The 20599-nt window shown below is 36.9% G+C and overlaps 1 protein-coding gene across 6 annotated transcripts in view; it reads right to left on the minus strand.

The window, feature by feature from the left end:
- LOC101897588 (RNA-binding protein Musashi homolog Rbp6) overlaps positions 1-20599 on the minus strand; it is an 824018-nt gene that overhangs the window by 598221 nt on the left and 205198 nt on the right. The window lies entirely within an intron of this gene.

Consider the following 20599-nt stretch of genomic DNA (forward strand, 5'->3'; position numbering starts at 1 on the left):
ATATTTTTTGGAACTTTTTTCCATTGAAGTGGCATATTTTTAACGATAGGTGGTAAAACCCCGCCGGTGACTTTTATTTGTGGATAATCAAAGATTCAAAATTTTAACGGTTTTTTCGCGAAAATTATGGTTTGATATCCAGAATTAGAGCTGCACTCAAAAGTGGACTTCAATCGTTCTCGTCTATGGTTTGACGGAAGTATCAGTCGGTGTTGCCAACAGATGTATGCCCTCAGCCAATGTTCGATTTTTTAAATATATTTTAACTTCCGTTAAGATGATTCAAATAGTTGACGCTCTATGGAATACCTTCCGAAGGAATGGCCCAATATTGTGCATTTCGTATCGGACCTAAATAAATATGATATAAATATTAAGACATGACAGATTTGGACTATATCCACTACTTCTTTCACTTTATATGAGATATGTGATATTTTTTAGCAAATGTTAAAATATGCGTGAGGTACCAGATATAGTCGATAGAAGGATTCTATTTTCATATTTCATCTAATACATATAAAAATATTGGTATGGGTAAAATTACAAGAAAATCGAACATTTTTATTCAATTCAATGCGAACTCATAAATTCTTGGTTGAGCGAAATATTTAGATATAGCCAATTGTAAATAATCGCTGACTTGTTTCACAAGTTATGACAAATAAAAGAATTGAAAACTGTAACCCTTTGTGGGTGAGGTACCAGAAGAGTTTCGGAGATATATATCATCTTCACAACACAATTTTGTTTAGCAAACATGTTTGTATGTGGAAAATTTGACGAGAGTTGGATGCTTATTTCGCTTTCTTTGAACGTTTTGTTTCCCTAAATCTTGAACTACATGTGGGGAAGGTACCAGAAGAAATGGTCCGATCTCCCCCATCTGTATTACAGATCTTATGTTGATGAAAATATTGAGATGTGCCAAGTTTGAATGGAATCGGGTGTTAACTTCGACTTGTATAAGCTTAATGGATATTAAAAATGTTAAACCTTTGTGGGTAAGGTACCAGAGGGAGTAGACCGATTTATTCAATTTTCACAACAGACTTTGGGTTAATAAAAATATACTGATGGGTGTAGTTTGAAGACAATCGGACACTTACATCATATTTTATAAGAGTTATATTTTGACTCTTTGTGGGGGAGCTGGACCGATATTGTCCTTTTTTACACCTGACTTAGCACTTATGCAGATATTAGGATTTGCAAAGTTGGAGCAAAAGGGGATTATCCTTTCTCTTTCTCTGCAATATTATTATTTTCTTTAAAATTATTATTTTAAATTATTTTCTTTAAAAAAATTGACATTTGGTGGGGGAGGTAGCAGAAAGAGTGAACCGATATTGCCCATCTCCGAACTCGATCTAAGTTTGATAATAATATTACGATGTGCCAAGTCATCCGATTTAACTTTGCACCTTTTGAGAGTTATCGTGCGCACCAACCAGCCAGCCAGACAGAGAGACAGACAGACGGACATCGCTAGATCGACTCCAAATGTTCTGAAACGGATTTGGTCCAAAGAGACCTGGGATCTAAGACCGTTATTTCGATGAGACACATTTTGGCCGTATCAGATGATTGTACCCTCTGCCATATGGCTGAAGGTATAACAATGACTACATAAGCAGTAACGTGGCCGTTTCAAATATTTCTTATGTCTGCCACACCACCAATTATATCGAATATTGAGTGTGTGTACTGAAACAATTCTCATTAAGTAAGTGGAAGTGGCCAAATATATTGTTTTGCAGATCGCAGTCGTCAAATTCACCACTGACCAAAAACGAGTAATGTATACATATTACTTGTACGTCTTCGAGCTTCTAAAATGTTCCCTGTACTTGGCAAGCTCATAGCAAGATCACAACTCCAAACCGGAGTGTTGATAGTTTTATCCATGCTTGCTTCTGACAACCAAACAATCCGACAATCCGATTATAACCGCCCCGATGACTAGACATTCATATCCAAAGCAATATCGATATTACTTCCGAATCGAACATAATTTAATAGTATATGAAAATCGCGGTTTCCAAATTGTCAACATCTGATTTTGCGGCAAATGTTCTTCGTTATAGTTGTATATACTTTGTTCCTGTTTTCTGATCATTTTATTGGTGGAAAATATTTTTTTTGGAAAATTCGATTATCGGGTGTTTTATTTATATGGGACTGTAAGAAAACGCGGGCAACTGCAGTCAATTAGTTTCCAGCGAAGGCGGTGCCTATTATGAACTCAAAATACTAAGTTTGAGAAAATGTGTAGAAATATGTATTATTAAATGCTGCTAAAATCAGGATAATACCGAATATAGGGCTATTTTCTGTCATAGAAAGTAGTACCCGTTACGACATCCAAATTTTAAATAAATCAGATAAAAAAATTATAATAAAACTGAATATGGGGAGGTAACGTTGTATGGGGGTTAGATGAAGACGTGGACCTTCATAAAATATTATCTGCCATTGGAGGTGGTGTTCGAAATACCAAATTTCATGCAATTCCGGTGAAAATGACACTCACAGCACAGTTATATGGGGACTATGCTAAACTTGGATCTATTCTTCCGGAGAATTTTTTATGCATATAGGGAATGCTTATTTCGAGGAGTTACAAACGGAATGACAAACTTGCACCGAATACATCCTTTGAATTTTTCTCTGGTTTTGGGTCTATATCAAAAGGGGGTCTTATAATAAAAATAATTGGCTTGTTGGAGAGCTGGGTATAAATCCTTTAAAATACCGAGGACTGAGAAGGAGACTCTAACCAAAAAATGGACCTATCCTCTTAATTTTTGGCAATATTACATGTACGCAGAATTGTTAACGAAAACTACTCCATATAGTGAACCAATCCTTACATTATTTTCCATAAAGACACTCTTTCTGCTTAGAATTCAAAATGTCAAATTAGACACTGTTTAGTTTAAACCTATGGTCAAATAGGTTTAAAATACTGAAAACCAAGATTTACCGTTTCATTGAATGATTAGTTAAAAGTTTTCTAAGTCCAAATATTACCAAAACAATCCTTTTTTTTGTCGAATAGTGTAATTTTAACATTTTTTATTTAAAATTGACATTATCGTATTGACAAACACCCAATATTTGTGCTGTAATCTGTACGACATCTTGGACATATTTTCTGCTCGGCATGTTTGTTTTATTCAATAAATTATTTGCTAGTCAACACAAGAAGCACAAATGTCAATCATGGCGATTCATTCCTCAGCTGTTGGTGTAAATGCGTCAATATTAAAATTTATTTTTTCCCTGTTTTCTGCTTCTGTTGCTGTTTTTTTTTTTTTTTTCGCAACACCTGATATTGTTGGATTTGATGGGCGAATGTCATCCTCAGTGGCATTACAAATAAAATCTCAAATTTCTTAACCTTTTTTTCTCGCATTCTCCCCTCTCTTACTCTGTTTTGCAATCGTCAGATGTTAATCTTTTGAATACCAAAGCAGATGTTATTGGCACCTTCGTTTTCATTTTGTTTTAAACTACACACTACCCTGCTTTTGGGGAGTGGGTATTATAGGTTTGTGTGAAATACAAAGAAAAAAATTGTAATATGTAGAAAAATATTGGTCCAATTGATTTGAATGTACGTATGGGACTGAAGGGCTCAAAATTGCCAAAAGTGGGGTGTCCGTCCATCTGTCTGTCTATATGGCTGGTGAGCACGATAATTCTCGAAAAATGTATCCGATTTGTTCTAAACTTGGTATATTGTAATATTATGGTCAAATTAAGATCGAGTTCGGAGATGGACAATATCGGTCCACTCCTTCTTGCCCCTTCCCCATAAAAGGTCAATATTTTAAAAGAAAATAATAGAAAGTTCAGGTGCGAAAATGAATAATTTCGACCAACTCTAAGAAGTGCCTTCCAACAAAAGGGTCAACATTTTGAACAATTTTAACTTTTACAAAATGCGAAATAATATCCCGATTGACTTATTTTAATATTTCTACCAACACAAGATCTGATGTGAAGGTGGGTTCTATCAGTCCACCTCTTTTGGTACCTTCCTCACAATGGGTCAAAATTTTGAATAGCCAAGATCCTCGTAAAAGGCGAAATGAACATCCGATTTCTTTCCAACTCGTCAACTCTCAATATTCCTATCAGCACAACATCTGCTGTAAATATGGCAGATTTCGGCAAACTCCTTCTGGTACCTCCACGATAAAGACTCAAAATTTTTAATAATTATTACTCTCATAAAATGCGATACAAGCTATTCTTTTTAAACTTGTTTTATCTAAATATTCCTCCCAACCAGAGATCTGACGTAAATATGGAATTTATCGGCCAACGCGTACCTCTTGCAGAATGATTCAACATTTTGAATAATAATAATCAGCCTATGTGTATTTTGGTCCATTCCCGGCAAAGCGCTTGCTTGAGGTGATCGACACTTTGGTATTTTTTAGTGCCAACCTTGCTTTCCAAAATACTCCAGACACGCTAGTCCAACGGATTGGTATCCGGAGATTTTGGTGGCCATTGTGCGCTGGAAATGAAGCGAGGTACCTCAGTTTGTAACCATTGTGGCTCGTGCTGAGTGCGATGGAGCTGAGTCCTCTTGGAATGACCAAGGTCTGCGGCAAAAATGTTTGCGTGGCCAAGGCTTTAATACACCCTCCAGAATATTTTCGCGATAATATTCGGCATTTATTCTGATACAACGGTCGATTAATACGAGCTAAGAGCGACCATCGTCTGTTATGGCGGCCCACACCATCGCCATGGCCGGCGCTTGAGTTCTGGTGGCCAACCGGAGGTACACATTTTTAGCTGACCTCCTTGGCAACCCAAGCGAAGAAACTCTTTACCTCTTTTGTGTCAATTTTCTTTCTGTTGCGGTGAAAGTTCTTGCACTTTTCGGAATTTCAATGGCTTTACCCCGAGCTGATTTTTCAATTTTTGCCGAATGGAATTTTGCGATATGTTCAGTTCACGAGCCATTTTTCGGCCACTACGACGCGGGGTTTGATGAAGTCGCTTCTTTACTCTTCGAACCATTTCTGCTGATGATGCTGTTTTCTTCCGTCCACTTCCTTGAGGTCTGGCTACACTACCAGCATCACGGTAACGAGCGATGGTACGAGACACAAAAGACTTATTCACATTTAAATCCTGAAGTGGTCTAACGATAGCCACTTGTGGTTTTCCAGTCAAATATAAAGAAATCACACTATCACGCTTGAATTCCATCTCGAATAGCTTTTTTCTGGAAAATTCTCACCAAAATGCTTTTGTACTCTTGTAAACAATATAATGAACTGTCACTGAAATAATTTTAACAGCTGTCGTACGAGTGGCTTAGAAATGTTTTGTTTTTTTGTTTTTTTGATCTCACCCTGAATATCGATATCGATATCTTTCCAAAGTCACTCAGAAACCGACCATACTTTTTCCAAAAAAAATAAAAAAAATCACTCCATATATTTTGAGTTTGCAGTTGTGTAGGGCATTACATAGTCGACCACATCGCCCCTACAATTTTCTTTCTTATTTTCAATTTACATTTCCCAGTAATAGAGATTGGCCCCCTTCTGCATATCCCTTTCCCTGGAAGTGTGAAATGAAAAGTAGTTTCATCATTACTTGCAAATGTCAGTGTTTGATTTAATACTTATTTCGAAATGCCAAACAAAGAAGGAGACGAACAAAAAAAAAATCAATATTTGTTTATTACTTTTATTCGCTTCATTTCGAAGGATATTTTATTACACATACGAGTTCAGTATTTCTCTTTTGCAATTTGTTTGATTTTATTATTCCCTCCTCTAACCAGGCAACATGTCGCTGCTGTTCAGCCAATCTTCAAGCAAATAGCCTGTCAAATCCTTTCGGATGCTGTGCTGGGCTCAACTTATGTTTGTTGTTTTTGTTTGGTTCGGAGTGTTTATTCACATTGTCGAAAACTTTTTAAAATAGTGTTTGAAGTTGGATTTATATGAGAATCCGTTTCCTAAATATATTCGAATATTTCTTCATATGAGAATCGATCAAATTTATAGCTTTAGGCGATGATGGGTGTTTGTTTGCCATCGTTGGTTGGATGGGCCTGCCTGGCAATCCGTCTTATTGCCACTGCTTCTTATTTCACCAGGACCACCAACATCCCTTTGGAAGGATTTTAGTTTTCTTTTCCTTTCTTTTGAATTTGTTTATACTCTTTACACGTTTCTTATTACGGACATTTCAACTTGGCCAAAGTGTTAAGTGCACCCAAATGAGAAGCCAGAGTCTGGACACAGCATACACACCCCTCGCTGCCTTCATCCCCTGGCCTGGTATTTGGGTTTTCTTTTGAGTACAGAGATTTCTTTCAAGTCTAGTGGGAGTTGAATAGCAGCAGCACAGCAGCATACTTTGTCTTAAGGATTAGTGTCAATGTTTTTCTTATTTGCCAATAAACGGACCATGTGTGTTTGGATGTATGAGAAAGTATGTGTGTATGTGTTTGCATGTGTGTATGGTGCCTTGAATGGCTGTATTATTTATTTTAGTTTCGTCTTAAAACACTAATGAGACACACTTTACCGTTGTGGATGAGCATTTGAGTGGAAGAACACTGGCCAAATCCCCAAAGGTGGTCAACAGGTCTGCAAACAATTTAAATCTATGCTGTTTCGTGTGTGTGTGTGTATGTATGTCGGATAAGACGAAAGCAAATGTCTGTACATTTTTCACATTTAATTGGAGTGACCGGAGAAAAAGGGTGAAGAGCATGGGAAGCGGTATTCGTTTTGATCAATTGGCACAATGTGAACCATTAAATTAGCACCTTTTCCAAGGTGGAGGCAAAGGAAATTGAAGATAGAATTTATTTTAGGCGTGCGGAAGGAAATCGTGTTATTTTTACATATGTAAAAAAGACAATTATTTGTTAACCCTTATTCATACGCCAACAAAACAAAGAAATAATGAAATCCTTAAAAAAATAAATTATTTATTTTTTTTTTGTTTAGATTGTTTTTAATTCACGCTAGACTCCGGTTTTTAAAAATGTTTCAAAATCCACGATCTCTTTGTCTGAAGCCCCTAAATATACTTTAACAAATTCAAGGATTAATTGACCTTAATCCACAATTTTTTTCGTGATGTCCTTCAAAATAATTTTTTTTTAAAAACAATAATTTTTACAAGAATTCCTTGCATGTTATTTTTAACTTTAATAACTTTACAAGTTATTTTTAGGGAGTCCTGTAACCAATGTTTTTTTTACATTTCATTTTTTCTTTTGTTTTCCTTTATACAGCCCCTCCATAGTATGAATGGTATAAAAAGTTTATCATTCCATTTGTAACACCTCGACCCCACAAAGTATACATTTTGGTATTTTTATTTAGTGTCAACCTTGCTTTCCAAAATACTCCAGACACAATAGTCCAACGGATAGATATCCGGAGATTTTAGTGGCCATTGTGCGCTGGAAAAGAAGCGACGAACCTCATTTTGTAACCATTCATGGGTAGCACATGCTGAGTGCCATGGTGCTGAATACTGTTGGAATGTCCAAGAATGTCCTGCGGACATCCTACACCCTCCAGAATATTTTCGCAATAATATTCGGCATTTATTCTGATGCGACGGTCGATTAATATATGAGCGTCCATTGGTTGCTATGTCGGCCCACACCATCACCATGGCCCGCGCTTGAGTTCTAGGTGCACATATTTAGCGGACCTCTTTGGCAAGCAAACATGATTTTTTTTGTTTGTTTACAAACTTCTGGGCAACGAACGTTTTTTTCATGGGAGAAAACTAAATTCGGTAGTTCACCACTTTCGGCCAAGCGAAGCAACTCTTTAGCTCTTTTGAGTCTATTTTCTTTCTTTTCCTGTTGCGGTGGAAGTTCTTGCACTTTTTGGAATTTCAATGGCTTTACCTTTTTGGAATTTCAATATTGCGATATGTTCAGCTCATGAGCTATTTTTCGGCCACTGTGATGCGGATTTCGTTCAATATCACGGTAACGAGCGATGGTACGAAACACAAAAAAGTTATTCATATTTAGATGCTGGAGTGCTCTAACGATACCCATTTGTGTTTTTTCAGCCAAATCTGTCTGAAGTTGGTTGCAGCTTTTTCATCACACCCTGTATATATTCTTGTTGATCAGCATAAAATTTAACGATGACCGTCTGTACATCTGTCCATATGTAGAAATCATTCTAGCTTCCGAACAAATAGGTTGATAAAATTTTACTCGTCTGCAGGACTTTTGGTACTGAAAATGGATTATACAGGTCAACGTTTAGGCATAGCCCCCATGTACCTGCAACTCCCTATATTTGGTCATTTTAGCGACATTATTCACCGAAATTGTTTAAAATGTCGTATTTGATGTTCCTAATGGGAATTTCAATATGCAAGTCTATGTCTTTGTATAGCCCCAATATAAAGGTATCTCCCTATATTCAGTATTTCTATGATTTTAGCGACAATATTCACCAAAATTGTTTCAAATTTCGTATTTGCAGTTCTAAAGGCTACTTCAGCCAGCGACAGAAAATTGCCTATGCAGGTTCAGGTCTTCGTATACCTCCCATATAAAGGTATCTCCCTATATTCGGTATTTCGCAGACTTCAGTGACGTTATTGTTTCAAACTTCGTATTTACAGTTCGTAACGTGACAGAAAATTAGCTATGCAGATCCAAGTCTTCGTATAGCCCCCCATATAACGGTATCTCCCCATATTTGGTATTTTGAGAATTTTAGCTACATTATTTTCCGGAATTGTTCCCAATTTCGTATTTGCAGTACGTAATGGGTAATACAGCCTGTGACAGAAAATTGCCTACGCACTTCTTTGTATATACCCCAAAATAATGTAACTCCCTATATTCGTCATTTTTAAGATTTTAACAGAATTTTTTACAGATTTAACGTTTTTTAAAGGACTTGAAAATCCGCAATTTTTTCAGGAAGTCTCAAAAAACTATTTTCCAAAAATCCATAATTTTTGCAAGTCCTTTAAATCAAAAATCCTTAAATGTCTCAAAATTCATGATTTCTCAAATTTAAAAATTGCTAGAACATGAAAATACACAATTTTGTAACAGGATGCTCAGAAATAATTAAAGTTTCACCATGTCCGGTCATAAGGTTATTTAAAATACATTTTAAAATCTTTATGATTTTCGGTCAGAAGGTCCCTTACAAACACGTTATTTTTATAATCTTGCAATTTTTTCTACGATTTTTAGAGGGTCATTGAAAAAAATAATCTTAAAAAATACACCCTTTGACCAACCTCCATGATTAATTAGCAGTCCTTAAAAATACATTCTTGAATAATATCCTAAATAACCATAGGATGAAAAAGAAAAATATTCTTAATATTCGAGTTGGCCATATGTTCTTTAAAAATATTTTTTAATAAAAATTCACGGTTTATGTAGCCGGAAAGTCTTTGGAACATATTTTAATCCTTAAAAATTAGGATTACGAATTACGAATTCGATTTAATTTTGGCGAATATATTACAATGTGTTTTGTTTGGACAAAATCATCTAGTCCCTCCGTGCGCAACAGTCAGAAAGACAAACTTCACTAAAACGTTTCCAAAATGACACGAACTGACTGGTTGGGACCCTAAACCAATTATTTCAATGACGCAAAGTTTTGCAGTATCACACCTTCTGTATCGAGAAGGCTAAGGGTAAAAATGCAAAAAAAAAACTATTTATAAATAATTGCGAAATAAATAATTAATACTATAAACAAGTGATGTGTTGAGAGCAATTACTTCACAGTAGCCGCTATTTATAAATGTCTTTGCCTTTTTTAAATTGATCCAAAAACAACAACAACAACAACCATGGACGCAGTCCGCGTTGCAGTATTAACCACCAAAGAAATAGCGCACTTTATTAGCGAAAATAATTTACAGCTGTAAAAGTGATAAATGCCTTTGTTTTGCTTAAAGGCAGGCAGGAGGCACCCCAAAAAAAAAGCAAACACAAAAATACTTAAAAGACCACAGAAACAATTGCAGCGTCTGCAGCCAAAACGAAATTGCTTCAGCCACAGCCAAATGAAACGAAACCAAAAACACCAACAGAAAAAAGAATTACCCCCTCACACAAAAAGGGATGGCCACTTGCCTATAATTTTGTTGAAATGCGCGTTGATCCATGGTAGAAAAAAAAACAAGAACAAGCAATGACGAGGATAGAATGCTGGTTCGGTGTGTTTAAGGGGCCGCTGGATGGCGTTAATAATGATGATGTTGCATTTGCAACAGCGATGGGTTGTGCTGCAACGTCAACAAATAAACAGTGTCGTGTATCTTCATTCGTCACCAAAGTGGCTGCAAAAACATTGGAAAGCAAAAACGAAGAACGACAACAACATTGGCACTACACTCTCTTCATGTCAGGGGGAAGATGATATCGTCATGGACCGGAGAGTATGGGGTGCTGGTGCTGGAGTGGAGATAAACAAACAACGAACTATGGGACTAGAATGTCCAGTACTTGCTTTACGATTATGGGCTTTAGAGTGCCAATAATTACGAGGAGGCAGCTGATGAGGGTGGAAAATTCCAAATTGGTATCCAATGGCATGAATGCAGGGTCTTAAAGAGGTGAGATAGGACGAGAATTGGGAAAATTTTCACAAGAACGACAGTTTCGAAAAAGTGTTTTGCGATTGTCTTAAAAATTGCATAAACTTGGGAGTTCTTGATATGGCTTCTGGAGACTGAATTTTGATGGTTTTCCGAACGGATTTTTCAGACGCCTTTCTTTGGAACTATTAAATTGATAGCAGTGCAGTTGAATAAATCATATTCATTACTTAAGTTTTAAAATCTACGATCGGTCGCAGAAATTTTAAAACCTCCATATTCATATATAATAAATAAGTCCAGTGATTCCCAAGGAGCTCAAATTGCAGGCTGATTTTTCATTATTTCTGTAAATCTGTACTACTTTTATTTGATTATTTGCTTATTTTTTTCTTTTGGAATCATTTTACAACAATTTATAAAATCAAGAAATCCCCGATTTTTTTAATTATTATTTTTTTTAATTTCAATTTTTTTCAGGTAGACTTTGAAACTTATATTACCGAAAATGCTTGAGTTCCTTGGACAGTAAATAAAGAAATAAACACGCTTTACTTGGCGAGAAAGTCATCAAAACATGCTCAAAAAAATATAGAGTTCTTCATTTCCTGCATAGAAAAATTAATAAAAAAATATCAAAGATTCTTGATCAGAAAATCCTTAGAAACCATTTCTAAAAATCCACAATTTTTAACCGTTTACTCTTCCTTTAACTGATAACAATTTTTTCATACGGCCAAAACATGCCTAATCGAAATAACTATTTTGGACACTAGGTCTCTTTGGACCAAATCAATTTCAGAACATTTGGAGTCGATCTACCTGCCTGTCTGTGCGCACTAGGCACGAAAACTGTCGAAGGGATTTCGGTTTCGTTCAAACTTGGTACATCGTAATATTATTGCCAAACTTAGATCGAGTTCGGAGGTGGACAACATCGGTCCAACCCTTCTGGTACCTCCCCCACAAAGGGTCAACATTTTCAAAGAAAATAATTTAGCTCATGAAAATAGAAAAACTCGACCGATTTTACTTATACCTTTTGTTAGGGCTAGGTCAGATGAGAAAATAGACAACATCGGAACACACACACACACCAACACCTCACCCACAAAGAATCGAAATTTTGAATAATTATGACTCTCAAAATGCTCATAAAATGTAAAAAAGTATCCGATGCATTCTCCTCATCCTTATCAAATTTCACGCATCTAACTTTTTCTAGGATGAAAATGGTAGATGTCGGAACACTCCTACCTAGTATCTCCTCCACAAAGGGATCAAATTTTTAAATTACAAAACGCTTATAAATAGGAAATAAGGCTCTGGATCTCTTCAAATGTCAAATATGCCAATATTTTTACTAATGAATGATACAACCTTCGATTTTCCGTTTATTTTGCACATTCCAATATCTTTATCGGTATTAGATTAAGTGGAATACTTCGGTCCTCTATTTATGACTCCTGACACCTATTTCAACATTTTTTTAAAAAATCAGTACTTTTAATCAAAATATTCTTGAAAGATATTGAAAAAAATTCAGGATTCTTAATCGGGAAGTTCATGAAAAATGTTTTTAAAAAAATCTATATTTGGTCTGGAAGTCTTTGAAATATAATTTTTACAGGAAATCCTCTTTATCATAGTTCTTGACCTGCAGTTAATGAAAAATATTAAATACCCATTTTTTTGGTCAAAAATTCGTCAGGAAGTCCTTGAAAAGTATTTTTTTTTTAAATACGCTATCGAGCAGTGTTGGCATGTTTGTTCGGGATACAATGGTATTTTGTTGCTGCAAAATAGTCATGATTAATCCCAATATTGTTGTTTTTATAAAAACAATGTTTGTTTTTTAGTGAGGCAGGGAATACCTAGGTTTCGGAAAGGGCCACCAATTAACATCAGTTCCCCAGTTTTTTTTTTATTTCTTCTAAATCTTACAACCGCACTTATAAAAATTTCCACCTTTCTTCGTTTGTTATGTTGTCGTTTTAAATGAACGAAATAGCATAAGCTGGTTTTTGTCTGTTAGGAGGTCTTCTCATTAAAAAGTCCACTGTTCTCGACAAGGCCTTGGAAAATGTTTAAAAACCCTCCGATTATCAAAATTCTTAAAAATATCCATAATTTTTATTGAATTCAGAATTCTTCACCAAATCCACGATTCTTGGCCAGGCTGTATTTGAAAAAGTAAGTTTTTTAATTCCGCAATTCTTGGGAAAGAGTAGGATTTATATTCATTAGAGACTTATACTTCCACATCGAATTTTAGATTGTCTACACTTCAGAAGTCAAGTGTCAAATCACCCCAAATCGGGTAAAATCATTTTACGGAGATACAACAAACTGTCTTCATCGTAAGGACGCATAAATATTGAAGATCTACAACGCACAGCTGAACACTTTAAAAAGGTACAGATTTTTACTTCAGACAAACATGGCCTCCCCAAATAAATACCCATCATTTTCATACCACCCTCATAACCACGGCGTTTAATTGCATGCTTAAATTTCCGTTCAGAGCAATAGAAGAGCAACAACAACAACGACCAGACAAACGACCAGAATGTTTCTATGCGGGAACATTGCCAACACTTTGAGAGGAACATCAACAACAACTACAAAAAAAAACAACGCTAATAAATCGCATAAATGCGGTGGTGACCAGTAATGAATCTGACTGTCCCCCACAAACAAACACACGCACGCACACTGACACATACACACACCCGCCGTTAAAACAAACATGGATATCTAACACTTTTGTCGTGGCATGCATCCAAGAACTGCTGTTGCTGCCACCCAACAGCCGACGAGAGGAGAGTGCAACAATCATTTTGCGCCTTTGCTCACTTTCCCATGTTGCGTTACGTCGGAGTGTGAGTGTGTGTGTGTGTAAAATGCAGAGACTACAACAGACCAGAACCGAATGAACTCCAAAAGAACTCATCATCGCCAGTGTTTAGTGTCGCTTTTGTTGCATTTCAAATTGTTGGAGTTGTAGTTGTTACTGAATTGCATTTGGTTGCCCCTTTTTTTGTTGAATGAAAGAATTTCGTTCGCTAAGTAACATTTTGTTTACACGACATCAAATTTAATTGCAATTTAAAATAAACCACAACAGAAACACAGATGAATAGAAGGGGGCAAAGGAAAATGACAAACACAAATTACAAGAAAGCCAAAAGCCAACAATTAAAAACGAGAGAGAGAGGAAATTTATTTGAAGACAATTTAATTAACAAAATGTGAATGAATTGATTGTCACACAGAGTACACAGCCTTGTAAAAAAAAAAAAAAAATAAATACAATGGAGACATTTTTGGCTCATATTTGTGGAACATTTTTTAAAAAGCCTGAGTTCCAAAAAAATATCACCGATGCTTCTTCTTATTTTAAGAGGGAGTAGAAAAATTCTCCTTTTTTAAAATTTGTTGCGATCCTGCATGAACGAATATATTATCACCATCTTCTTGAAAGATTTGATCACAAACCTTATCGGTCCACTCATTTTGGATGCACAATTTTTCATATAAAAAAACAAGTAAAAAAGCAGAAAAGCTGGCCCGATCGAACTTTTTTATACCCTCCACCATTTGCAAAGTAACTCATGGTGAGATGAAAAAATTGCAACCAACTTGATACTGCTGTCATTTCTAAGCAACTCATCCGACAGCTGTTAAAATTGTTCCAGTGACAGCTCAATATATTGTTTACAAGCGTACAAAAGCATTTTGGTGAGAATTTTCCAGAAAAAAAAGTTATTCGTGATGGAATTCAAGCATGATAGTGTGATATCTTTATATTTGGCTGGTGGCTATCGTTAGGGCACTCCAGCATTTAAATGTGAATAAATCTTTTATGTCTCATACCATTGCTCGTTACCGCGATACTGGTAGCGTAGTCCGACGTCAAGGAAGTGGACGGAAGAAAACAGCAACATCAGCAGAAATGGTTCGAAAAGTAAAGACGCTACTTGATCGAAACCCGCGTCGCAGTGGCCGAAAAATGCCACGTGAGCTGAACATATCGCAACATTCCATTCGGCAAATATTGAAAAATGAGCTCGGGGTAAAGCCATTGAAATTCCAAAAAGTGCAAGAACTTACACTGCAACTGAGAGAAAATAGACTCAAAAAGCAAGAGAGTTGCTTCGCTTGGTCAAAACAGGTGAACTGCCGAACTTGGTTTTCTCCGATGAGAAAACATTCGTTGCCCCGCAGTTTTGAAACAAAGAAAATGATCGTGTTTACTTGCCAAAGAGGTCAGTTACAAATGTGCACCTTTGAATGGCCTCCAGAACACAAGCGCCGGCCATGGTGATGGTGTGGGCCGCCATAACAGCCGATGGTCGCTCTCCGGTCGTATTAAACATCAGAATAAATGCCGAATATTATAGCGAAAATGTTCTAGAGGGTGTATAAAAGCCTTGGGCACGCAAACATTATGGCCGCAGACCTTGGACATTCCAACAGGACTCAGCACCATAGCACTCAGCACGCGCCACCCAAAGAGTGGGTACAAAATGAGGTTCCTCGCTTCATTTCCAGTGCATAATGGCCACCAAAATCTCCGAATACCAATCCGTTGGACTTTAATGTCTGGAATATTTTGGAAAGCAATGTTGGCAATAAAAAATACCAAAGTGTCGATCAACTCGATCAAAGTTTCGCAGAGCAACATTCGGGAAACGTGTGACGGTTTCATTGACCGTTTGAAGGCCATAATTCGTGCCAAGGTGACCAATTCGAACAAATCTAAATTTATTTTAAAATTTGATGCCATTTCGACATTTTTTGCTTTCATTCAATAAAATTTAAAAAAAAAAAAATGTAAAAAATATGGCGTTTGACTTCATTACAGTTTTTTATTTCACCCTGTATATCCCTGCAAAAGGTTGCAGCATAGAACAGTAATTGTAGAACCTCACCTATGATACGGGGGAAGACATTATCATCGTGCCCCCTTTAGATATAATATGAATGTATATATAAAATCAAAGGCCCACAGAGACAACAAGCAGTTCACCAAATATCGTTAAGTCCCAGAAACTGTTTAACTTCCACCCTTGAGGTAGCCTACACCTTCCTTTCGCTTTCATATAAATATACTTCCTCATTCTTGCACCTTTTCCCACCCGTTTTTTTATCATCGCACTAATTTTCATAAAAGTGAAATTCCAATACCGAAAAACCCAACCGTGTAATTATGCCCGAAAAAAATCACAATTTTTCCCTGGAAAAACTCACAAATTGAAAAACATCCCGCTTGTCGCCGAGCAAGAAATAAAATTTATAGCTTGCAGTCGAAAATTTAATAACAACTTCCTATTTCAGTTAAAACGATGTTTAAGGTTCGCAGCAAATCAATGTTCGTTCGCTCCATCCAAGGACATTCATTGACAATTTTCATCCCTGGATGTTATTGCAGTCATCTAAAAAATTGATTTAGATTTAATTTGAAACGAGCAGCACACGAAAGGACCCCAGAGTACGTGCAACCGTACGAGTGTGTGTGTGTGAGTGTTGGTGTGCATGTGACACTGTGTCTGTGTCAAAATCCATACAACGAAATGCTGATAGGAAATGAAGGTTGTCTGCACGAATTAGTCGTCAGGAATTAACAACGGCAAGAAAAAAAAAAACACGAAACCAAATTAAAGATGTTAAAAAATCTATAAAAGCAGAAAATCATAAAATAACAACCTATTTTAGTTCGTTTCGGTACCGGCCGTCCGTTCGTTCTGGGGTGGTGGTGGTGCTGTACGACGCAACACCGAAGGAGGAAATCAACAGCTAACAGCTGTCGCCAACGGAAATCTGACAAAGTAAAATTAAAGTGACTGAATGACATGGCCGTGTCGTCCTTTTGCCTCGTTTTTGCTCTCAACTTCCGCAGTTGTTACATTCCAGTCATCCTGCCAGCCCATGATTTTCTTCTCTCCAGGTCCCGATTCTGGCTTTCAGCTCAAGGCGATGACGACGAGCAACACGAATGACATTTTATGCCACATCTACCTGACTTTTCATTTGTTATTCAAATTTATGTAGTTTAGAGCTGATTTAAAATTGATGTCTTCCACTACTTTGCCGTGCTCATCAACATCGACAGCCTCGACAACGGCAAGCAAACGGGAGCCAGCCATTCGAGAGGGAGTTCCAGAGGCAGTTGTTGTGATTAAAATTATAATTAAATGGCGTAACGTCTGGTAGCGCCCCCTGTTCAGTTTCCAGTTTTTTGTGCCGTTGAAGAGAACGCGTGTGGTGTCATTGCCGCAGGAGTGCGGGAAAACCATTTTAAAGAGAACAACATCAGGTGCCATCAAAAAGAGTTGAAATGGGAATGTGCGTAATATTATTATGTTTTTTTTTTTTTTCTACTCAAAAAATACGACAGGATATAAAACGACAGGAAATCACGAGGAAAAAGGTCTACACCGAAAAATAAATAATAAAAAATATTATTTTGGGTTTTAACGCTAAATTATATCGTGGATCGCAAGGACTTTATACCACCTTACATCGTAAAATACTGCAGAAGTGAAAAATTTTGTCCAAAGTAATTTTAAAGCGTATTTGAAGCTCATAGAATAAAATGATTTACATTTCTTGTTTTTAAATATTTTTTTATTTCATATAAGTTGTGCACACTTTTAGAATGAGAAGAAGTTTTTTTTTATCAATTCTAATTCAATTTACAACTCAAATCTGAAAAAGAACCTAAAATTCTTAGTAAAAATTATTTGTATAGCTTCTAACATTTCTAAACTAAAATATTATTTTGATATGTTAGAATAAGTTTAGATTTGTTCGAATTGGTCATCTTTGGCACGAATTATGGCCTTCAAACGGCCAATGAAACCATCACACGCTGCCCGTATACTGTTCTGCGGTATTTTGGCCCATTCCCGGCGAATCGCTTGCTTGACGTGATCGACACTTTGGTATTTTTTAGTGCCAACCTTGCTTTCCAAAATACTCCAGACTCAATAGTCCAACGGATTGAAATCCGGAGATTTTGGTAGCCATTGTGCGCTGGAAATGAAGCGAGAAGCCTCATTTTGTAACCATTCTTGGGTGGCGCGTGCTGAGTCCTGTTGGAATGTCCAAGGTCTGCGGCCAAAATGTTTGCGTGCCCAAATATTCGGCATTTATTCTTTTGCCATGGTCGATTAATACGATCGAAGTGCGACCATCGGCTGTTATGGCGATCCACACTATCACCATGGCCGGAGCTTGAGTCCTGGTTGCCAACCGAAGGTGCACATTTTCAGCTGACTTCTTTGGCAAGTGAAAACGGTCATTTTGGTTGTCTACAAACTGCTGGACAACGAATGTTTTCTCATCCGAGAGACGCAAATTCGGCAGTTCACCACTTTCAGCCAGGCCAAGCGAAGCAACTCTTTAGCTCTTTTGAGTCTATTTTCTTTCTGTTGCGGTGTAAGTTTTTGCAGTTTTTGGAATTTTAATGGCTTTACCCCGAGCTCATTTTTCAATATTTGCGATATGTTCAGCTCATTGCGATATGTTCAGCTCACGAGTCATTTTTCGGTCACTGCGACGCGGGTTTCGATCAAGTCGCTTCTTTACTTTTCGAGCCATTTCTGCTGATGTTGCTGTTTTCTTCCGTCTACTTCCTTGATGTCGGGCTACGCTACCGGTATCACAGTAGCGAGCGATGCCACTAGACACAGATTTATTCACATTTCAATGCTGGAGTGCTCTAACGATAGCCACATGTGGTTTTCCAGCCAAATATAAAGAAATCACACTGTCACAATTGAATTCCGTCACGAATAACTTTTTTTCTGATCTACAAATCTAAAAGTCGAAATCTACGTGCAATTTTTTACAACCCAAACTGGCTACTGGATAGTCAAATTATTAGAAAATTTTTAGCGAATTCGGATCTTATGAATTTTTCTGTAGGTGTCACTGCGGGTAAGTCAAGTTTTTGGAAATGTGTACTATATAGAATACGAAAAGAACTTAGTTCGGCATGGAATAGAGCTGATATATAATTATGTTATGAGAGATATGATTATTCAAAATGTTGACCCATTGTGGGGGGAGGTACAGAAGGAGTTGATCAATTTATCCCGCGAAGTTGGAAAACAATAGGACCTTATTTCACACTTTATAATAGTCGAAATTTTGACATTTGATGGAGTGAGCTGATACTGTCCATTTCCGCACCAGACCGAATATTGGAATTTGTAAATGATGAACAAAATTCTACGATATTTTCGACCCTGATGGGGTAGCCCTTTATTGTCCATTTTCGCACATAGGTTCTATGAGGTATGTACAAGAAGGAGTAGACCGTTATTACCCGCCTCCGAACTCGATCAAGGTTTGATAATAATATTACGATGTACCAAGTTTGGCCCCAATTGGATACTTCCTTCGAGAGTTATCGTGCACACCAGCCAAACAGAGAGACAGACGGACGGACGGACATCGCTAGATCGACTCCAAAAGTCCTGAAATAGATTTGGTTCAAAGAGACCTAAGGTCCAAAACCGTTGTTTAGATATGACACGTTTTGGTAGTATCAAATGATATATAACCTCTGAGAGTATAAAAAAGGAATAAAAAGACCCATTTGGTGGTTCGCTTGTGAGTGGCGACCAAACTAATGTTCGCATTATTATCAGTAATATTGCCAAAGACACCACTAGGATCATTCTTATTTCGGAAACCAGTGTGGAAATAGGGAGAACAACTACGTTACTTTGCGATGTAAACCTTCACGACGCCTTAGAAATGGGAAATAAATGTCTGACTTTTGTTTGTCCCTTTCTCCTGTAAATTTTTTGAACATTGATGAATTATAGATAAAGCTTACCGAGACCTAAATTTAGTCCAAAGCTGTCATAGTTTAATATATTTATGGCGATTATTTTCGGGTACTTCCGTATGCATATATAAAGGGTCATATGTTGAGGGTTAATATCTGGCGCACAAACTTGTTGGCACTTCCCAACTTTGCTTCTTTATTTTTAATTTTAAAACTTTGAGGGTAGGCATCAAAAGGAGTGGACCGTTATTGCCTATCAAGGTAAGCATAGTAAAACAGTGATTTTTTTCCGGTTTCTGTTTTCACATGAGATCTAATTCGAATGGAAAGAAAGCTTTCCATTTTCTCAATCGATTCGATGGAAATAAAGCAACAGAAAATTGGTTGAATTTCAGACTCAATTCTTTCGCATTCCCATCAATGGCATATCCTTTTCTACTCTATGCATGATATTTACCCCAAACGTTAACCAGAGCATAGCCCCACCAACAATACCCCATTCGCCTTCAAACAGTGCCTTAAGTAAAATTAATTAGGAAGTTTTTGCAAAATGAAATTTGAAGAGGTCGATTGAAGTCAACTTGGAACACAACGTTTTTCAGGCACCATCCTCCCCTCCTCCCCAACAACCTCCAGCGCTCTCATGAAGCATACAATATAGATAAATTGTGTTTTACCCCTTTCATTTTCATCAAATCACTTTCGCCACTCATACCCACACACACTCACATTGAATCACATCTACCGACAAACAATCACGCATAAAATACAAAACCCAAGAAAATGGAAACGACTGGGAAGATGAAATGAACAAACCAAAAGGAGAGGACAGACGGCGGAGGAGGAATTGCAAAAGAACTCTTCAACATATCACTGAGCTTGCTGAGGAGATAGATGCTCTTTTCAATTGCAGACGATGTCAGCAATTGCTCGGATTACGTGACTGTCATTACGATTCAATATTACACTGGCATACAGTTGCAAGCGGCCGGGCACAGACACACACAGACACACATGTGCGATGGCTCGCAACGGCACATACGCAACGCATACAAACCATTTCAAATCTATAGATTTTCAATTTCCGTTTCCGTTCTCTTTCCACGTTGCAATTTTAAGTTTTTTTTTTTTTTTTTTGTTATTTTATTTGACTTTGTTCTTCATCGTTTTGTGAAAGCTTATGGAGTTGTT

This window comes from Musca domestica, unplaced genomic scaffold (genome assembly GCF_030504385.1).
Source record: "Musca domestica strain aabys unplaced genomic scaffold, Musca_domestica.polishedcontigs.V.1.1 15, whole genome shotgun sequence".
NCBI classification, from domain to species: Eukaryota; Metazoa; Arthropoda; class Insecta; order Diptera; family Muscidae; genus Musca; species Musca domestica.